Source organism: Neomonachus schauinslandi, chromosome 4 (assembly GCF_002201575.2).
Source record: "Neomonachus schauinslandi chromosome 4, ASM220157v2, whole genome shotgun sequence".
In the NCBI taxonomy this organism is placed as follows: Eukaryota; Metazoa; Chordata; class Mammalia; order Carnivora; family Phocidae; genus Neomonachus; species Neomonachus schauinslandi.
Genome location: NC_058406.1, coordinates 14,970,584 through 14,991,536, shown reverse-complemented (window position 1 = coordinate 14,991,536; position 20,953 = coordinate 14,970,584). Strand labels below are relative to the sequence as shown.

The window sequence follows — 20,953 nt, the reverse complement described above, 5'->3', positions numbered from 1 at the left end:
CTTTCTTGTTAGTGTCTTTTGATGCGTAAAACTTAACTTATTGTAAAAGTCTGATTTATCTATTCTTTTTGTTGTTTATTTTGTTGCTATCCTATCTAACAATCCATTGCCAAATACAAGGCCATGCAGATTTATCCCGTGTTTACTGAAAATTTCTTGTTTTAGTCTTTACATTTACGTCTTTGATCCATTTTGAGTTAATTTTTGTGAGGTAAGTTAATCCAGCATCATTCTTTTTTTTTTTTTTTCAGCTTGCAGTTAGAAACCCAAATTATTATTATTATTATTATTATTATTATTTAATTTTATTATGTTATGTTAGTTACCATACAATACATCATTGGTTTTTGATGTGGTGATCCACGATCCATTGTTTTCGTATAACACCCAGTGCTCCATGCAGTTCGTGCCCTCCTTAATACCCATCACTGGGCTAACCAGTCCCCCCCCCCTCCCCTCTAAAACCCTATTTGTTTCTCAGAGTCCATAGTCTCTCATGGTTCATCTCTCCCTCCGATTTCCCTCTCTTCATTTTTCCCTTCCTTCTCCTAATGTCCTCCATGCTATTCCTTATGTTCCACAAATGAGTGAAACCATATGATGATTGACTTTCTCTGCTTGACTTATTTCACTTAGCATAATCTCCTCCAGTCCCATCGATGTTGACAGCATCATTCTTTTGCATGTGTCTACCCAACTGTCCCCGCAGAATGGGGTTAATTTTAATTTTAATTGATTTTTATTTTATCTTAAAAATTTTATTCATTTGAGAGAGAGAGAGAGAGAAAGCAAGAGGGAGAGAGATTGTGAAGCAGACTGTGCACTGAGCGCAGAGCCTGATGTGGGGCTTTATCCACAACCCTGATATCATGACCTGAGTTGCAACCAAGAGTCAGTTGCTCAACCAACTGAGCCACCTAGGCGCCTAAGTTTTAAATTGACTTTCTGTAACTAATCAGTTAATCAGTTTCTATGTGCAGCAGATCTCAAACATTTCAAAGAATATAAATTTGGACTCAAAATATTTTTTTATTTTATTTAATTAATTTATTTATTTGAGACAGAGAGAATGAGAGAGACAGAGAGCACATGAGAAGGGGGGAGGGTCACAGGGAGAAGCAGGCTCCCTGCTCGGCAGGGACTCCATCCAGGGACTCCAGGATCATGACCTGAGCCGAAGGCTGTCGCTTAACCAACTGAGCCACCCAGGCGCCCTCAAAATATTTTTTGAAACATTCTGAATTAAGATAATTTTCTGTATCATAAACAGTGACACAGTCTTTTTTTTTAGAATTAAATTTATATTGACACTGTGTTTATTCAGGTTTTTTTCAAGAGAGAGAGAGAGAATGGGGGAGGGGCATAGGGAGAAGGAGAGAGAGAATCTTAAGGAGGCTCCATTCCTAGTGCAGAGCCTGATGTGGGGTTCGATCTCACAACCCTGAGGTCATGACGTGAACTGAGATCAAGAGTCAGTCGCTCAACCGACTGAGCCACCCAGGCTTCCCTGTTTATACAGTTTTGACTAGTTCATTGCCTTTATAATGCTAAGTTGAATTTTGTTTTGTAGGGGTAATTTTCAAAATGTGCTAGTTTAGTTAAATTGGATTTCTTTAATTTGGGGGGTGCATATCCCTTAGTGAATCAGAACTAATATTAAAGGGAATATAGCTGTTTCCAAAGCAACTGTATTTGAAACAGTGCTTATTTTGGAGAAATCATGTATGATATCTTTGTGAAGCAGGTATAATGTAGAGATTCTGCCCTTATCCTTATATTTTATACAAGTTCTCTTCCTTTTTCATTATCATAACTGTTTCAATCTCAAATATCGAAAGAAGGAGCGGGGCTCCTTGCTGGCTCTGTTGGTAGAACATGCAACTCTTGATCTTGGGGTTGTAGGTGTGAGCCCCAATTTGGGTGTAGATAATTAAAAAGTAAAATCCAAAAAAAGAAAGAGAAGATGTAAATTGACTGGCATTACCATATTGCCATAAGGCTTAAATAAGAAATAATGCAGAAGAAGATCTTTATCGTTAATTTGTTTTCATCTCCTGAAATCAGTTGCCTGTTTCTTCTCTAAAGTAATTTGTGCAATGGGATTTGTACTCTTGCTTTCCTTTTCAATGAGGCAATAATAACTTGAGGCTGTCACTTTAAGAATATTACTTATGCTGAGCATTGTTCCATATTGCTTATGCTGAGCATTGATCCAGGATAGTAGCTTCTCTTACAGTGGACTGGGCAAAGTTTAGGAAAATTCAGCTGGGAGTTGTAAATGGAACATTAGTGTTTCAGCATACTGGTGGAAGATTTCTGTTGACTTTGATTACTTGTTTTCTAATTCTCAAAATCTGCCTTTTGAGGAGATACTGATTACAGGTCAAATTCAGGGTCAGATATGATTGCCATTGATCAAGAACCTTCATCCTAATGAGAGTTCATCATTCATGAAATTTCAGTACACATGTGTGCTTAAAAAATTATTGGTCCCTTCTTTTTTTCCTGACATAAGTAGGAACATTCAGATAATGATGTAATCTCATAGATCTTTGAATTTCTTTGATGAAATTTGGTCTTTTTAAATTTTTTATCTGCCTAATTGACATTTAATGTGGAGGGTATGTAGTAAAAACTTTAATTATCAATTTAGAGTCTATTGTGCTTTAATATTTAATACTCTAATCTTCAAATTTTATTTCTGAAATTTGTTAATTTTTTTTTTAAATGAAAGCAGGGAATTAAAAATATTTTGCATTTGTATTTCTACTTAGAGTCTTAAATTCAGTTATTACATACCATCTATCTAGTTTTGTTAATGATTTTGCTTATATTTCCTAATGATATAATTCATAGCAGTTTGAACCACAGAACTGTCAAGTGGGACTGCCTACTGTATTTCAGTTATGAGATTTAAAAAATAAAAACAGCATGCTCTAGAGCACTGCACATGCATATTACACTGCTCATTGATTGAATTACAATTTTAAGTGGTACTATGAGAAGCCATTTGCTTGCTTCCTTGAGCTCAAAGGTAAATAAGTAAATATCCAGTGATTTATGCTGGAGATACAGATTGGTGAAAGCTGGTAATATGCTTAATGGCAGGCAGAATTAGGAGGAGATATGTTGTAGTGAAAGCTTTATATGCCTGTCATTTCTTTGAATTCACTTATTTATGGAGAAAATGCCAAAAGTGCCAATTTCATACTAATGTATAGAGGCTGTTTTTAGTGGAAATGGGGCTAAACAACTTACTTGCAAATTACTAAAGTTAATTTTTTTATTGCGTTATTATTCAGATACCATAACATTCACACTTTTCAGGTGTACAGTTCAGTGGATTTTAGCATATTTATGAAGATAGGCAATCATCACCACTAAGAATTAAAGGAGAAAATTGCTTTGTAAAATAAGCTCACTTGGTTTGACACATTACCTGCCCATTCTGTAGTACTAATTATAATAGTTTATCGTTGGGCAGATGATTCAGTTTGGGCCAAGAATTTGGAACTTTCTGGAAGTTTTGTTATGACACTTTATTGACTCTTCTATGAGATGAACTCATTTAGTTCTGTCATCTGGATAGGGGCGACCATATTTTGAGCAGGTTGTGATAACTTTTTTACTATGCTGTAAAGTATTCTGTCTGTGGACACATTGATATAATAGGAGGAGTGTGGTCTCTCTTTTCTTTTTTTTTAAAGACACATTTATTCAGCGTCATGATCAGACTATTACATTTAGCAATCAGCAGCATGGGTGCAAAAAAAAAAAAATCTACATTAAAACTCTTTGTTGGAATGCTTTACACTTTCCACAGAACAGAAACTAAAATAACCTGTTATACAATTAGTCACAAATACAGTCCTCGAGTTTTTTGCACATACACATGAGTATTGTCTAAAACATGTCTTCTTTGTAGCAGCTAGGCCCTGCCACCACTGTGCTTGGCTGAGTTCACAAATCTGTTGTAACCTGTAGCTTCCTTGTCACTTCTCTGGCTCTCCTCTCCTGCTAAGCTTTGTTTCCTGGCAGTAATTAAACCCTTCTGCCACTGCCATAGCTACTGCTGCTGCTGGAACCACCATAGCCACCTTGGTTTCGTGGTTTGGCAAAGTATTGGCCTCTACTACCATAGGGGCCAGAGCTTCTGCCTCCAAAATTTCCTCCTTTCATGGGTCCAAAATTTGAGGATTGATTGTTGTAATTGCCAAAATCATTATAGCTTCTGCCACCTCCAAAGTTGCTTCCATCATTACCAAATCCGTTATAGCCATCCCCACTGCCACCATATCCACCACCACCTCGACTGCCACCAAAGGAGTGTGGTCTCTATTTAATTAACTAATTAAATTAATAAATTAATTAAAGAAGAGTGTCATCTTTAGAATTCAGGGAGACATGGCCTGACCACTTAGCCTTGTTAACTTGGGCAAGTTACTTCTTGCTGAGCCTCAGTTTACACGAGATACTGTAAAATGGTTCAGTGAAGACAACATAGTTGGTTAGACTTGCAGGCTACTTTAGATTCAAATCTCCTGACTTCTGTTTTCAGTTTTCTTTTTTACAGAACTGTTTTTGTTTTAAAATAAATGATTTTTACTCAAAACTTTTTTTTAAGAAAATTTATCAGTCCACAGTATTCTGTTGGTGGTTTACAGAGAATAAAATAAACAAAATCAACATTCTGTATTTGTGGCCCAGGAGAAAGAATGTTTGTTACTGGGACTGTTGACCATATGTATGAATGCTTCTTTACAAATCTTGTAATTATATTTTAACCAATAAAATAACTAATAGAAATCAGGAAACTTAGCCTTCCTTTGTAAGGTTAAATGGTATGGCTCAGCTTTTGGGGCATAGTACTGAGAACTCTCATTTGAGAACTTTTTCTCATAGGGTGAAAATTAGCCTTAGCTAGAAAAAGCAATAGCTGTTGGCTTTGCAGAAGAAAAAATGGTCTAAATATTTTCTACCATTCATGTAACCACAATGCAGAACTGTAATTCAAAGAAAGTTTTATTTTAGCCAAGGGTAATCTTCATTTTGAGAGAATTAACAAGCTCATAATGAAGGACTTTTGTCCTGGACCTTGTGAGGCTTATGTTTTCTACATTGCAAATATATATATATAGTTTGGATGAAGTAGTTCCTTTATGAAATGCTTTAGCTTTATTTCTTGCAGCATTTTATTATTTTTAACTTTCCAAATACTGTTTACTTCACTGAAAGCTTACAGCATTTTATTTATTTATTTTAAAGATTTTATTTATTTGAGAGAGAGAAAGCATGAGCAGGGGGAGGGGCAGGGGGAGAAGCAGGCTCCTCGCTGAGCAGGGAGCTGAGCAGGGAGCCGGACGCTGGACTCGATCCCAGGATTCTGGGATCATGACCTGAGCTGCAGGCAGACGCTTAACCGACTGAGCCACCCAGGCTCCCCTCTTACAGCATTTTATATCCATTCTTTGTGTCTAGGCAATTATGACAACTTGAACTGTGGTCTAAGGTTGCTAGTTTTAAGAATTATCTAGAGACTGGTACAGTGTTACTAATTTTGAATGACTAAAGCTTTGAGGGTTTTTGCTTTATTTCCCCTCTCCCATCTCGGTAAACTGTTGCTACTTACGTATAAAGAATTTATCTTCTAATTCAGATTTCTGCAATTTGTGGTCATTCATACAGAATTATTATTTGCAGCTGTCATTTTGTCTTCCAAAATGTTTCATTGAATTAGAATTACGAGAAGTATGAAGTATTTGTTAGGTTTAAGGAAGCATTCTGTTTCATTTTGGGTTTATTTTATTTATAGTTGTCTTTTTTTTAGAAGATTTTATTCATTTATTTATTTGACAGAGATAGGGAGAGAGAGAACACAAGAGGAGGAGTGGGAGAGGGAGAAACAGGCTTCCCCCTGAGCAAGGAGCCCGACGCGGGGCTCGATCCCAGGACCCTGGGATCATGACCGAGCTGAAGGCAGACGCTTAACAACTGAGCCACCCAGGCGCCCCTATTTATAGTCATTTTTAAAAATATATATTTGAATTATTATAGAAACACACAATACAGTTATGTAACCCTACTATCTGGAGAGAATTGCTATTAATCTTTTGGTTGTCTGGTTTTTTGTTGTTGTAGTCATTCTTAAAGAGGTAAAATATCACTTTGCCAGGTAGAAGGAGCTCACATCATTTGGTTTTGAAGCTGAGTAAAATGATAGTCTTTTGTGTTTTAACAGAATATCCTGGCAACATGCTGAACTATTTAAAATATGCTGGAGAGCATTTTTTTTTTTTTTTAAATGGGGAGTTGGTGGGTTGATATGGGGAAAATGGCAGCTAAAATAGAAAAACAAGGATACAATTATATTTGCCATTTCTGTGTAGTTAGCAGAACAGACTGTGTCTTTGTCAGTAATTTCCGTGTATATTCCTGAATATCCTGCTTATACTTCTTTAGTCTTTTTCTCTAGAAAGTAAAGGTGGTGGATTCTCATCCTGGACCTAAAGTGTGGAGGCCTGTATAATTTTATTTGTTTTGAGTTGCCATGGAATGTTTATCATGGGAATCACTTTTGGAGAGATTGATCTGATTACATTAAGAAATTTGAAATATTTGTTTTCCAGTTTTGTGGAGAAGTAAATGAGTAACCTCTCTAATTGGGTGACGAAAGTTGGGTCATTGACAGAACCTTGTGACGGTAATTTTCTGTTAATGCTAAAGCAAGGCATTTTTGAGTTCTCTTATCCTTAACTCGCTCTTCTAGAATCCCTAGAGGACCTGTGCAACAGCCCCTCGAGGACCGAATCTTCACTCCTGCTGTCTCGGCAGTGTACAGCACGGTGAGTACCTGAGGTCTGCTGTCGCAGTACCTAACTTCCTGCACATGAGCCTTTGATATCACAGCAATGTTTGTTTGACTGGCATGTGAAAGGTTTTTGGCAAAAGGTTCATTAAAATCCCAAATTGAATTAGGTGTATTTAATATAAGAAAGGTAATAGGGGGGCGACTGGGTGGCTCAGTTGGTTAAGCGGCTGCCTTCGGCTCAGGTCATGATCCCGGGGTCCTGGGATCGAGCCCCGCATCGGGCTCCCTGCTCCGCAGGAAGCCTGCTTCTCCCTCTCCCTCTGCCTGCCTCTCTGCCTACTTGTGCTCTCTCTCTCTTTCTCTCTGTCAAATAAATAAATAAAACCTTAAAAAAAAAAAAAAAAAAAAAGAAAGGTGAATAGGCTTTTTTCCCCATCATCTTAATAGGTGAGTGTGAAACAAACATTGTCTTAAGGTACATTGGCTCATACGCCTGTCGTCTTTTTCCTCCTTTTTCATCTTTCTGTAAATCCACTTCTGGCCTTGTGACTCTTTAAGACATTGAGTTTTAATTTTCTTTTTTGATATTAAAATTTTTTTAAATTTTAATATTTAAATGGTTTTAATTTTTTCCCTTCTCTGATTACCAAAAAAAAAATACAAAAAATGTTTGGAAATGAGAACACTGGTTTTAATCCAGGAAATTTAATTTTTTATGTTAAATGATTAATTCCAATTCATAAATGAAGGGAAATTTAAAAGGTAGAGGATGAAGGTCATAAAATTAAAAGCAGATTTCAGGTGTCTCACAGTGAACATAAGAGAATTTAGGGAGACATCAGACATCTTTTTATTTCAGTTTATCATACCAATAATTCCTCACCCTCCAAGTAGGGTGCTTTAAAGAAACTCAGAGTGGTGAGAAAGAGGAGTAAACAAGTCATTGTAATTTAAAGTGGTATGATAAAGCAATGATTCTTATCCTTTTGGGTTATGAATTACTTTTAGAATCTGAACATAGCCATAATGCTTTCTTCTCAAAAGAGAGCATATACCCAGTGTTTACATATAATTTCAGGATTTCACAAATATGCATTAAACCATTCATCAGCCCAAGGTGAAGAACCTTTAATTAGAGATGCAAACGTGCTATATATGGGAAAGGAAGAGCCACGTCATTGAGGAAGTGGCTCTAAGCTGGAAGGTATAGAACTTCTCTAGGCAGAGTAGGGAACACAGGGCCATCTAAGAAGTTAAAATTCAGAGGCATGCTTAATGGAATGGCCAGTAGTCAGCTTAGTGTGGCATTTGTGTTAGGTTTTGTAGCAGAAGTAGAGATGAGATAGTAGATGGGTTTTGGAGGTTTTAAGATTGTTTTGAAGAGTTAAAACTTTATTGTGCAGGAATGGGTAGGATGGTTTCCCTGAAACGTCTCAGTTTACACCTATTACAGATCAGTTAACACTTGTAAATTATTTGAACCCCCTGACTGTTAAAATGGACTCCGTTTGGATGACAAATTGCCTGATCATCCTAGTAATTGAGAACCTTCAATTTACATTGAAAAACAGCCTTTAATTTTTTTCTGGCATAAACCTTCTGTAGGCCAAAGGGTTTTGTTTTGTTTTGTTTTGTTAGTACTGACCTTGAGGTCACCTTAATTTTTGTCTGGGGGATGCCTGGGTGGCTCAGTCGGTTAAGCGTCTGCCTTTGGCTCAGGTTAAGATCCCAGAGTCCTGGGATCAAGTCCCCACATCCGGCTCCTTGCTCAGTGGGGAGTCTGCTTCTCCCTCTGCCTGCTGCTCCCCCTGCTTGTGTTCTCTCTCTCTGACAAATAAATAAAATCTTTACAAAAAAATGAATTTTTGTCTGGCAGAACTCTTAAAATATATATTTTTTCCTAATTATAAAAGTACTCTTTGCCATTCAATTAGTATTTTCAAGATTAAGATAAGTAAAAGAAAATGAAAATTTCTAGTAATCTTGAGTGATTTCTAGAAGCAACTACGATAACCATTTCTTTGGTATAGTTTCCTTTGTCTTTTTTCTGTGTTGTAGGCTCTGTGTAAGATATTTGATTCTATTTTGTCAGTTTATATTATGATGTTAGTTTCTCCTATGCTATTTGACATGTTGTAAATAATAAATGGCTGTCTATTTTGTCATAAGAATTTAATATTCACTGAACATTTGACAAATATTTCTTGAGCTTTTAATGTGTGTCAGGCACTGTTTGGCGTTGTGGATATAGTAGTGAGCAAACCAAACCCACTGTTACTCATAGAGTTTATGCTGGTCTGTGGGATAGAAGGGAAGTAAACAAATATATGTGCAATATAGTAGTGGGTAGGAGTAAGTGTCTTGATGAAAATGAAGTAGTATAAAGGGATGGAGAATGACTGGACAATCCTGGACATTCTGTCTAAAGGCATTTAAGTAGAAAGCTAAGGAGTGAGGGAGTGAGCCTTGCAGATTTCTAGGGAAAGCATATTTCCAGTAGAAGGAACAGTAGTGCAAAGGCCTAGTGGGTAGCAACGTACTTAATGTGGTCTTAGAACTGCAAGGAAACTAGTGTGGTTGGAGTAGAGAGAGGGTGGGAATAGAATTCAGAGAAGTATCTGGAGCATGAGATTATGTGGGGCATTATTTACCATGGTAAGAATTTGGATTTTAATCTAAATGTGATGGAAAGCCTTTAGAAACTTTAAAGCAGTATGTCTAAATTTCCGTTTAAAGGCCATTGTAGTTATTCCATAGAGAGTAGACTGACGAGGGCAGGTGGTTGTGGTGGTGAAGTGGAAGCAAGAAGATGAGTTAAGAGGTTATTATAGTAAAATAGGCAGAAGATGTTGGTGGCTTCCTCTAAGGTGGTACAGAAAAAGAGATCAGTAGTGAAATTTGGTACGTATTTTGAAAGTAGACTCAATAGGATATCGTGAAAGCTTGGATGGGAGATGTGAAAGAAGAGCAAAGGGTGTTAGGGATTTAGCTTGAGTAGCTGAATGAATGTGGTACTTTTCATGCAGATGAACACTGGGTGAGGACCAGGGTTTTTGTTGAGAAAAATCAATAGACGTAAACATTATTTAGGTGAGAAGTTAAACATTAGGTTGTTTCTAATATTTCCTATTAGAAATAACTTATTTGAATTTAAAGCCTTTTCTGAATTTTGGATTATTTTTGTAGAATAACTTCCTAGAAATGAAATTATTGAGTTAAAGTGTTAGACATGTTTTTGAAATTCCTTGTAATTGAAGACATGTGACTTTGGAAACTTAGTACTTTGGAGAGGAGGTTATCCAAATCCTGTGAATGATAGCACAGTGCCTGCTACAGAGTTTACATGCTATGTTTTGAAACAAAGGTTTTGAATTTTTTTTTGAGTTAGATCAAATTTGACTTTTACTATTTGAAGCCACTGCCATATATATAGTCCTTTAGTCAATGAAAAAAGTGGGTGCACCAATTATATATAGTGCCTATTCTGGAAGGATAAGAGATTTTATTTTAGGCAGTAAAAAGTTACCTTAAAATATGGCAGTCTTCACTTTTTTGATCAGCTGTTTCCATTCTTAGCAATTTAAAGTCTCTGCCTCACTTCTACAGTGTTGTGCACATTAACTGAATGAGTAGAGTAGTGACCAGGTGTTTTGACATTTTTAATCCCCCTTCTTCTCAGCCCCAAGATTATGTATTGGTCACCATTTCTCTAGTGTCTAAGTCCATTAGCATCCTTTCTGTGTCATAAAATAAAGGCTAACCCTCAGTTCACCTCCTCCTGTCTCACCATATGGTGCCCATATGTCACTTTAATTGAGTTGGTTGAATTCCTTGAAAGGCAAACATGAATCCTGGCCAGTCTTAAAAAATTATACAATCAAAGATTTTACTTTTTTATGTCTGTTATGCAGACTTTTATGTCCTTATGTCAGCATTTCAGGTAGGTTTTCTGCTGATAAACAAGCATCAAAAGGACTTTTTTTTTTTTAAAAGATCTATTTATTTTAGAGAGAGAGGTGGGTGGGGTGAGTGGGAGAGGGAGAGAGAATCTTGGCAGTCTCCATGCTGAGTGTGGAGCCTGACATGGGTCTCAGTCCCAGGACGCTGAGATCATGAACTGAGACGAAACCAAGAGTTGGATGCTTAATCAGCTACATCACCCAGGTGCCCCAGAACTCAATTTTTATAATGCTGTCATGTTACATGTTTTAGGCTGATTATCATTTATTTATTTTAGCATGATTTATAGAAGTTTCTCTTTGGAACATTTATCAGGGAGGGGAGAGATACTTTTGTCATTTTTCTTTATTAATAGCCATAATTACATGAGAGTGATTGATTATATGAACAAAAAAAGAATAAAGCCAGTAGTTTTTAAGCTCTAGTAAGAGAAATATATATTATATGGTAGAGAGGAAATGGCAAAACTGAAGAGGAATGAGCTAATTTCAAGTATTTTATTAATAGCTCTCTTAATTGGCATGCTTCTGAAAAATAAACTATGAAATTTTACCATGTTGTATATTTTTGGCTTAATATTTTATTTAGAGAAATTAGATTTTATGACTGTTAAGCCACTATTTTTTTAAGTGGGCTCCATGCCAGCATGGATCCCAGCATGGGGCTTGAACTCATCACCCTGAGATCAAGACCCGAGCTGAGATCAGGAGTTGGTTGCTTAACCCACCGAGCCACCCAGGTTCCCCTAAGCCAGTGTTTTAAGTAGAATTGCAGAAATAAACTTAATACAGAATTTCTGGAATAATGACTTTACTACAAGAAGCAGCAATCATACATACTCTGGTGGATTGGAAGAGTTGTGTTATTAACTGTTTCTGCAAAATTCCTATAAATAATTTAATCTGAATGAATTTCTCCTTAATGCTGTAACATTTCATGATCCTTTTTAGCCAGCTTATACTTTTAAAGTCTTTATTCTTTCATACTGTAGTTCTGTGACATCAAATTAGAAAATAATGCTTTTACGTTTTTTCCAGTGACTGATAAATACTGAGTAGGCCAACATGTCAGTGGAGATACCTGCACCGGGGACAAAATTTAGCATGAGTCGATCCATACTCCTTAGACAGTTGTATCCAGCAAGATGGAAATCCACTTAATTGTCCTGTAATCCAACCCAGAATGACAATCCATTTTTTCCCCCCAGTGGTAAATATGCCAGTTGAACTGATGATTTGTTTATATAGACTTTATTTTTAAAAACAGCTTTATTGGAGTGTATTTGACATACAGTATATATAGTGCTAATGATTTACATATATCTAAAGTGTATAATTTGGTAAGTTTTAACATATGTATAGACCCATGAAAACCTTTGCTACAATCAAAATTAACACGCATCATTCTTAAAAGTTTCTTCGTTCCTCTTTGTAATCTTTCCTTTTCACCTTTGGTCTGCTTTCTGTTGTTATGGATTCATTTTTTAGACCTTTATTAAAAACTATAATAGGAAAAGGAATAATGCAGTAGGTGCTGGTTGTTTTTTGACTTTTTGTCACTCAGGTTAATTATTTTGAGATATTTCCATGTTGTATTTATCAGTAGCTTCTTCCTGGGGAGAAAAGTAAACTTTATTATTACTGTTATTATTATTATTATTATTATTATCTTTAGAAAAAGTAAACTTTAGGCTTAAAATTTAGGGCTGACATAATCACATGTTCTATATATTCTTCCCCCACCCCAAGGATAGAGTTTGGTTTTCATTAAACATAATGAAAATCATGTGATTATACAATTTGGTTGTTTTCTTTTTTAATACAGCATTGTATCATAAATAATTTCCCATGTTATTACATAACATTTATAAACATAAGCACAAACAAGTTTAAGTATCATGTCAATGAGGTGAACCATAATTTACATAATGAGTAAATTTAAAAACTCGTGTTTGGCTTAAAGATTCCTTTATTTTCTGTTTTAAATAATTTTGTGATAAATACATATGCATAAATAAAATACATACACATATATGTGCATATTTTTGTCTGTTTAAATAGGATTATTTCCTTAGGCTAAGATTCTCAAAAGTAGCCTTAGTTATGTTAAAATAACACACACTTTAAAGATACTTAATATTTTTGACATGTGATACAGTTATTGGCAGGTTATGTTGTGGCAAACAGTATAGGAGTGTATCCATTTCATTGTATCTTGAGTTTCAGGTGTTCCCATTTTTAAAAATAAATATTTAATTTATTTAGAGCATGAGTAGGGGGAGGGGCAGAGAGAGAAGGAGAAAGAATCTCAAGCAGATTCTTTGCTGAGCACAGACCCATAGTGGGGCTCAATCTTACGACCCTGAGGTCATGACCTGAGCCGAAATTAAGTCTGTTGCCTAACCTACTGAGCCACCCAGGTGCCCCCAGGTGTTCTCATTTTCAGTTGTGTTTGCTAACTTGATTGGTCAAAAGTGCTATTTCACAGTCCACAAAGGAGAAAATCAGCAGGTTTTAAGTGGCTGTGGAAGAATGTTTAACATTGGTAAAATGATGTCATATTTTGTCTCTAAAATTTGCAAAGTTTTAATTAATACCCATTTCTCAGTTGTAGAAATGTAATAATTAGGAATGTTTTGGGACTTTTCAAAAGTAATTTTTTTTCCCATTCAATATTTTTACATTATGGACTATAGAAAAGGAATGAAATTTTCCTGTTAGTTGTGACAAAAAGGATTTTGTTGTAAGAAGATTGTAGTTTTACAATTATTGTTGTTGTCACTTTTCTCCAATAGCATTGCTGATATGTGACCATAATTAGAAATCCAGATTTTTGGGTTTGAAATTTAAATAAAAGATGAAAATCACATTCAGATATTTCCTTTTTTAAATAAAATTGTGGTAAAATATGCTTAACATAAAATTTACCATCTTAATCATTTTATTTTTAAAATTAATTTTTAAAAAGGTTGTTTAATATGTACTCCCAGCATGGGGCTCGAACTCACAACCCCAAGATCAAGAGCCACATGCTCTGACTGAGCCAGCTAGGCATTCCCCCATCTTAATCATTTTAAAGTTGTACTAATACATTCACATTTTTGTGCAGTCCCATCACCATCCATCCCTAAAAGTCTTCATTTTAAAAACTGAAACTCTGCCTCTTAGAACAACTACAACTATTCTATGACAACTCCTCATTACCCTTCCCCTGAGTCTCTGGAAACCACCATTCTACTTTCTGTGTCTATGATTTTGACTACTATAAGTAGCTTGTGTAAGTGGAATTATACAATATTTTTCTTTTTGTGACTGTTTTTTTTCACTTAGCATAATGTCCTCAGTGTTCATCCATGTTGTAGCAGGTGTCAGAATGGCCTTTTTGAGTCATGTGGTTATCCAGTTTTCCCAGCACCCTTTGTTCACAAGACTCTCTTTCCTATTGAATGGTCCTGGCATCCTTGTTGAACGTCATGTGAGCATATGAGCGAGTATTTATTTTTGGTCCCTGTATTCTCTTCTATTGGTCTGTATGTCTGTGTTTATGCCAAAACCACACTACTTTTTATTACTGTAGCTTTGTAGTAAGTTTTGAAATCAGGAAATGTGAGTCTTTCAGTTTTGTTCTTTTTTAAGATTGTTTTGTCAATTTGAACTGTCTTGAAATTCCACATAAATTTTAGAATGGATTTTTCTGTTTCCGTAAAAAACATCATTGGGATTTTGGTAGGGGTTGCATTAGATCTATAGATCACTTTCAGCAGTATTGACATCTTAACAATATTAAATCTTTCAATCTATGAACATGAGATGTGTTTTCATACATTTATGTCTTTAATTTCTTTCAGTGCCGTTTTATATTTTTCATTGTAGAATTCTTTCACAATTTTTGTAAACTTCAAGTATTTTATTCTTTCTAAGGCTATTATAAATGGAATTGTTTTGCTCATTTTTTCAGATTGTTCATTGCTCATGTATAGAAATTCAACTGATATTTGTGTGTTGATGTCATATCTTGCTGCTTTCCGGAATTCATTTGTTATTCTGACAGTTTTCTTGTGGAATCTCTAGCATTTTCTACATAGAAGATCATATCTCAAACAAATAATTTTACTTCTTTTTCAGTTCACATGTCTTTTGTTTCTTATTCTTGCCTAATTGTTCTGGCTAGGGTTTCCGATACTGTGTTGAAAAGAAGTGGTGAAAGCAGGCATCCTTGCTTTGTTCCTGATTTTATAGGAGAAGCCTCAGTCTTTTGCCATTGAGTATGAAGTTTGCTGTGGGTCTTTCATACATAGCTTTTATTATGTTGAGATAGTTTCCTTCTATTTTTAGTTTGTTGAGTCTTTTTTATCATGAAAGCATGGTGAAGTTTTTTCTGATCAGGTGGGTTTTCTCCTTCATGTTGTTGATATGGTATATTATACTGATTGATTTTTATATATTGAACTGCCCTTGCATATCAGGAATAAATCCCACTTGGTCATGATATATAATCCATCTAATATGCTATTGGATTCTGTTTACTAGTATTGTGTGTCTTTTGTTGTTGTTTTTGTTTTTTGTGGGGGTTTTTTTTTGAGGGTTTTTGCATTGTTATCTGTCATTTTGTAATGTCTTTATCTGGCTTTGATATCAGGATCATGCTGGCCTCATAGAATGAGTTAGGAAGTATTTCCTCCTCTTCAGTTTCTTGGAAAAGTTTGACAACAATTGGTATTACTTCTTGTTTACATGTTTGGTAGCCTTTTCCAATGAAGCCATCAAGTCCAGGGCTTTTCTTTTTTTTTTTTTTTTGGAAGTTTTTTGAGTACTGATTAATTTTCCTTACTAGTTACTTGTCTATTCAGATTTTCTGTTTCTTTGTGATTTAGTCTTTGTAGATTTTGTGTTTCTAGGAATTTGTCTATTTCACCTAGGTTTTCCAATTTGTTGGTGTTTAGTTATTTTCCTAATATTGGCCTTTGATTCAGTGTTCAACTCAGAATTGTCTAATCACTTGAAAAAATCTAGGTCAGTGGTTCTCAGCTAGAGATGCTTTTGCCCTCCAGGGACATTTGGCAATGTCTGGAGACATTTTTCATTGTCACAATCTGGTGCAGGAGTGGGGAAGGAATGCCTGTGGCATTTGAAGGCTAGAGACCAAGGATGCAGTTACACATCCCAAAGTGCACAGGACAGCCTCATAACAAAAATTATCCAACCCAAAATGTCAGTAATGCCATGGCTGAGCAACCCTGATTTCTGTTTTACTTAAATGTTAGTTAACATGGGGCGCCTGGATGGCTCAGTTGGTTAAGCGACTGCCTTCGGCTCAGGTCATGATCCTGGAGTCCCGGGATCGAGTCCCGCATCGGGCTCCCTGCTCAGCAGGGAGTCTGCTTCTCCCTCTGACCCTCCTCCCTCTCGTGCTCTCTCTCACTCTCTCTCACAAATAAATAAATAAAATCTTAAAAAAAAAAAAAGTTAACATTATTAAGATTACTTAAAATTGGGGTGCCTGGGTGGCTCAGTCAGTTAAGCGTCTGCCTTCAGCTCAGGTCATGATCCCAGGGTCCTGGGATCGAGCCCCACATCGGGCTCCTTGCTCTGCGGGAAGCCTGCTTCTCCCTCTCCCACTCCCCCTGCTTGTGTTCCTTCTCTTACTGTGTCATTCTCTGTCAAATAAGTAAATAAAATCTTTTTTTAAAAAAAAGATAACTTAAAATTGTTAACAATCCAGCTAGTATTTGTAGAATACCTACTATGTACTGTATTACTTCTGGGAGAAAAACATTGATATGAAAGTAAAAACTAATGAAAATTGTAGTAAGTACTTTGAAAGAGATACACAGGATATAAAATTAGTAAGAGTAATTCTTGTTTTTTTTTTTTTTTTAAGATTTTATTTATTTGAGAGAGAGACAGAAAGCACGAGCAGGGCAGAGGAAGAGGGACAAGCAGACTCCCGGTGGAGCAGGGAGCCCGACATGGGGGCTCGATCCCAGGACCCTGGGATCATGACCTGAGCTGAAGGCAGACGTTTAACTGACTGAGCTACCAGGTGCCCCGATAACCGAGTAATTCTTAATTAGCTATGAGTGGGAAGCTTGAGAAGGTAGCATTTTAGGATATCTGAACCATGAAGAGAATTCAACCCTTCATGGATAGGGAGGAAATGCGTGAACCTTCCAGATAGATTTTCAGAGGCTCTAAGGCATTCAGATGAGTAAAGCTCTCCTGTTAGTGGGAAGCTCAGTGCTCTGGAGACAGGATGGTGGGAACTGGTGCTGTCCATTAAAATCATGCCTGTTCAGCACTTGAAATGTGGCTAATGCGACCGAGGAGCTGAGTTTTCAGTTTTATTTAATTTTTCATTCGTTGAAATTTAAATAGCTGCTTGTGGTGATCATATTGGAAACTGCAGCTCTAGAGAGTGACAAAGTTTATATCATGCTAATTTTATAAGGTTCCTAAAAGGCATTTGGATTTTATTTGGCATGCAGGAGCCATTGAAGGATTTCAAATATGGATCTAACATGATTAAGATTTAAATAATAAAAATACTTTGATATTTATGGTATTAGTGGATAAATTGGAATTTACAGTTTACATGGGGGGCAGAATGGATAGTAGTTAAATGTGGCTAACTGGCTCCAGAATCCCACCAGTTGAATTCAGATCCTGGTGCTTTCACATAGCAGTTGTGTGTGTCATTGAGCAAGTTGCTTAACTCGTTTGTACCTCAGTTTCCTTCCTCATTAATAAAATGGAGATAGCTATTACATTCATCTCAAAAGGTATTATGAAAGTTAAATGAGACAAATCCATTTAAAACGGATAAAGCCTGATATGTAATCATCATTCGGTATTTAACAGCAACTGCTGCCCCTGTCACCACTCTGGTTTTACCACTATTACCACAAGAACCAGGGAACTACTAACTGCTCTTATCATCCCTTTGAAATGACATCTGAACAAGCTTAATGTAGTGTTAGATAAAATGCTTTTATGTTCCATTTTAATAATGTGGCTTTTAAAACTTTAGTATCACACAAGATAATCTTTGGAATGTCTAAGTTTATTAAAATAGGAAAGTAAGCTCTTTCCTTTAATAAACTAATGTACATTTTAGAAAACTAAGAAAATTAGGGGATAAAAGACTTGTAGTGTCATTACCCATGTGTTAAATACCGTTAACTCTTTTTATATTTCCTCCTTTTGGTCAGTAACTGCCATACTGTTAGACACATTGCTTTATTTTTAATGATTTAATACAAATTTTTTTGGCTAAAATAATTGAATTTTAACAATGTTGCCAGGAATTATTGTAATTATAGATTATCGTTACCTTATTTTTATAAATTGGTTGTAAAAGTAACAAAAATTGGCATTATAGAAAGGTAGTCAGTTGAGCTAAGGTGTGTATTTTATTTCCATGTAGAAGTTTATTTTTTTATTGAAATGTAATTGACATATAACATTGTAAATTTGAGACATACAACCTGTTGATTTGATATACTTATATATTGCAATATGATTATCACCATTGCCTTAGCTAACACCTCCATCATGTCACATAATTATCATTCTTTTTTTGTGGTGAGAATATATAAGGTCTAGTCTTTTAACAACTTTGAAGTATGTAATACAGTATTGTTAACTATAATTACCATGCTGTGCATTAGATCCCAGAATCTTTGTTCAGCATTTCCCCAATTCCTCAAGTTCTAGCCCCGGGTAATCACCATTCTACTCTTTGTGTCTATGAGTTTGTTTTATATTCCACATATATGTACTTAATCATAAAGTATTGGTCTTTGTCTGTCTGACTTTCACTTAGCATAATGCCTTCAAGATCTATCCATTTTGTCTCAAATGGCAGATTTCCTTCTTTTTTTATGGCTGAATAATAAGTGTGTGTATATATACCATATCTTCTTTATCCATTCATCTGATGTTGAAGTTGTTTCCATATCTTACCTGTTGTGAATAGTGCTGCAATAAACATGGAATGCACTTATTTATTTATTTTTTTTAAGAGAGGGAGGGATGGGAAGGGGCACAGGAAGAGGGAGAGAGACTCAGGCTCCACACCCAGCGTGGAGCTCCACGAGGGGCTAATCTCACGACTCCAAGATTATGACCTGAGCTGCAATCCAGAGTTGGATGTTTAACTGACTAAGCCACCAGGCCCCCAGAGTGCACTTATCTTTTTGATATCTTGTTTTCATTTCCTTTGGATATATACCCAGATGTGGGATTGCTGAGTCATAGAGCCCAGCTGAATGTAAGCCTTGTATTATTTTTTAAAAAATAATGTTTCCACGCAACATGGAACTCAGACTCACGATCAGGAATCAGATGTTCCACTGACTGAGCCAGCTAGGCACTCCAAGCTTTTTATTATTTTGAGAGATTACCTTGGATTGAATTTTATAAAAATTTATAAAATATCTAGGATTGAATATATTTCATCATTTCCTTAATTCTTCCTGGGCTCCCCTTTTACTAATATCTTCAGAATTTTTTTTTTAAGATTTTATTTATTTATTTGACAGAGAGAGACACAGCGAGAGAGGGAACACAAGCAGGGGGAGTAAGAAAGGGAGAAGCACGCTTCCTGGGGAGCAGGGAGCCCGACACAGGGCTCAATCCCAGTATCCTGGGATCACGACCTGAGCCGAAGGCAGACGCTTAACGACTGAGCCACCCAGGCACCCCAATATCTTCAGAATGTTTTATAAGAAAGGTCATTGTTGAGGCACCTGGGTGGCTCAGGCGGTTGGTCTGACTTCAGCTCAGGTCATGATCTTGGGGTCCTGGGATCTAGCTCAGCGTTCAGCCCTGTGTTCAGCAGGGAGTCTGTTTGTCCCTCTCCCTCTACTCCTCCCCCTGCTCGTGCTCACTTTCACTTTTTCTCAAATAAATAAAATCTTTTTTTTTTTTTTTTAAAGATTTTATTTATTTATTTGACAGAGAGAGACACAGCGAGAGAGGGAACACAAGCAGGGGGAGCAGGAGAGGGAGAAACAGACTCCCCGCTGAGCAGGGAGCCCGATGAGGGGCTCGATCCCAGGACCCTGGGATCATGACCTGAGCCGAAGGCAGACGCTTAACGAGTGAGCCACCCGGGCGCCCTAAACTCATTCTTAACTTTCACTAATAACATCACTCTCCTTTAGACAGATCTCACAGTCAGCCTCATCAAATACTTATGAAATGCTGACTACAGCTGCTTCTGCTGCATTTTGTTTTTAAAAATATGTTAATTAGGCCCAGTCTTTTTTCTGTATTGACTTTCTAAACATGGAATAGGTTTATTTATCTGTTGTAAAATTTAAAATATGTTTGAAGTTACTTTTCTGTGGCATTATAAACACAACTGAACAACTGGCCTTTGGAGCTAGTTATCAAGGCTTAAATATTGGAAATGTGGCAGAATTACAAAGAATAATTGAGATAAACATGGTTTAGTAAATGTTTATTGAGTGATCATTGTGTTCAAGGTCTTGTGTCAGATAATATGGAAGAATGATGGTGGATACTGTGATTCTTGTCTTAAAGAGTTCTTACTTTACCAGGCAAGATGGTAATACATTGTTTTAAGTACATATTGGAAAATGAGTAGGACACATTAATGACTTTATAAATTAGTACAAATATATGTAATTAAATAGTAAGTAACATTTACTGGTAGAGTTATCATGGGTTCTCATTAGGCAGAAGTACATGGAGTAGTGGAGCATATAATTGTTCATCAGAGAAGTAAGAGGACTAGAGGAATTTTCAGTCAACAAATGCAGATGGGCAGAAGGTTTGGACTCTACCTTTGTGGAAGTAGGGATAAATGAACATACTCCAGTTAAGTCCTTTAAACTTGATGATGAGAGTACTGCTCCACAGTGTAATAAGGTATGAAATGTATATAAGAATTGACCGCACATGATCAGAGGAGTGGACTATGGGGAAACTGGTTTATAAAACATTTTCTTCACTTGATGAGCACTTACTATGCATCAGACACTATTCTAAGCACTTTATTTGCATTAACTTATTTAATCCTTATAGCAAAGGTATGTGGTAAGTATAATTATGCCCCCTTTATTAGTTGGGAAAACAGATGCAGAGATGAAAAATCTTGCTCAACTTCATCTAGCAAGTAAGTGTAAAGGCTGGATTTGAACTCAGGTGGATGTTTAACATT

The 20,953-nt window shown here is 36.2% G+C and overlaps 1 protein-coding gene across 1 annotated transcript in view; it reads left to right on the top strand.

The window, feature by feature from the left end:
* The window catches only part of EIF4G3 (eukaryotic translation initiation factor 4 gamma 3), a 339,888-nt gene that overhangs the window by 89,792 nt on the left and 229,143 nt on the right, over positions 1-20,953 (top strand). Inside the window, exon 3 of the mRNA XM_044914402.1 lies at positions 6,767-6,842. The gene's annotated coding sequence lies outside the window, so the exon portion shown is untranslated. The remainder of the gene's footprint in view (positions 1-6,766; positions 6,843-20,953) is intronic.